A 1,978-nucleotide genomic window follows, 5' to 3' on the forward strand; every position below is an offset into this window, starting at 1 on the left:
CGCCGACAATCACCAAGGCGCGAGGCCGCATACTCCACTACCTCAGAGGTGGTGGTGGCGGAGGTCCCTCCGGCTCAAGGGTCATCATGTTTGAGGAGCATCGGGCGGCGCGGCAATAGGAGCGCTGTGGGCTGCTCAACGCCGCTCCCCGCTCTGTGTTCGGCAAGTCGGACGTAGCATCGGAATGGGTCCACAACGACATAGACCTTGCCGCCGCCTGGGCCCTCAAATGCTCCGTCACCATCGTGGAGACGGCCGTCAGGTGCCGCTGCCTCCTTGACGACGAATCCACCAATATCGTGGGGAGTGGTCACATAGCGACTGGGGCAAGGCCGCCGCCAGGGCTCCACGTGCGCTGTTGGCATTGGCCGCGGTAGCCCTCAGCAACACATGAAGAAGCGGAGCAGCTCCTTCCCGAGTGCCAATGGCCGGACAAGGCTATCGCATCCCACTAGCGCCCTACCTCCGCTGGAGGGACGACGACGACGACACGGATGGTGACGGCGGTGCGGCCGGGCAGGGTGACCATGCTTATGAGGTGGTCGTCCGATACAAGTTATAGTTTTTTAGTTTTCAGTAACGGCCGAATATGTTCGTGTATGTAAATTATCGAACTTGAATGAAATCCGATGTGTTTGCTTAAAATTTTCTAGTTATTTCAAATCTTGTTTGAAATGTACGCGACTAGATTTGGATGGCCGCGTCCCGCATCCGTGTCCACAGACTGACCCTCCCCGGTCCGCGGACGGATGCTTCGCCCGATTTGCGGGTCAATGTTGCAGATGCGCATCTCCGGACCTTTGAATCGTCCACAACCGTTCGGACCAAGCGGTCCAGACGCAGTTTGACATCCAGCGCGATACCCATCGCTCCATGGATTGGTCTCGACGTCCGTTTTCCTGTAAACCCGACGCAATCAAGGGGGACTTTGCAGGCGTCCGGACCGCTGCCACGGACGCGTCCGCCACCTTGGTCCCACCCAAAATACTATTTTGTACCGGCACCCTTTCTCACGCGAAGCTGTTACTGCACATTTATGCCGGCCAGGGCCGCATTCATGCTAGCTTAGAGCAGATGCCACCTCTCATTGGATCCGACATTGAAGGGGCACGCCGGGCGGTCTCTGTGCTTATTCCAATGTCAAAGATGCGTGAATGGGCAGGACTGGACGACTCTGTATCGCATTTAAACCGGCTCCCGTCCATCCCGCCTGCCAACATTAAACACGCACAACAATCAAGAAACCCACTTCAGTCGCATTGACACAACTTGCCGCTTGACCTGAGTGACACCTACTATTTAAACGTTGCCTCCTCGCCCGACACGAATAGCACCGCACCACGCTCACCATGACCGCCAAATCTAGAGCAATTTGGGTGAGCCTCTAGACGGAGCAGAAGCAGGAGCTGGCCGACATTGCGGCCGACTGGCAGGCACATTGTATGAAACGAACTAAGGCTAGTTTGCCGGCCACCACCGGAGGTCAGCGACGAGGGCCGGATGATGAAATAGGTGTCGCGCGACGAGCCGGTCCCCTCGCCCGTGCATGCGCACTTCAACCCTGCAATGTTGGAAGACCAACTGGCGCCGCCTATGTTGGCGTTTCGGCAGCCGCAGGAGGACCAAAGCTAGAACATTTGTCTCCTCGACGAACACCGGCTTGTGGAGGGGCAAATCTTTGGCGAGCAGGCGAACGACGACGCCATTGCGGCCATGCTCATGGAGGATTCAGGCTTCCTAGATGAGCAGCAGGTGCTTTTCTAGTCCATGTGCAGTGCCCGCGATAACTACCATGATTCCATATAAGATAAGACGGGGGGACAAAAAGAAGTTCCAGACATGCTGAACTCCCAAAAATTTTGTACATTCAAAAAAGTATGGTGGCTGTGTTTCCTGCGGACAGAGAGATGCCATGTTCACGGAGATCAACGCGGAGGACAAAGAGGAGGCACAAGAGACCACAGACGGTGCCCGCTCT

This window comes from Aegilops tauschii, chromosome 3, assembly GCF_002575655.3.
Source record: "Aegilops tauschii subsp. strangulata cultivar AL8/78 chromosome 3, Aet v6.0, whole genome shotgun sequence".
NCBI classification, from domain to species: domain Eukaryota; kingdom Viridiplantae; phylum Streptophyta; class Magnoliopsida; order Poales; family Poaceae; genus Aegilops; species Aegilops tauschii.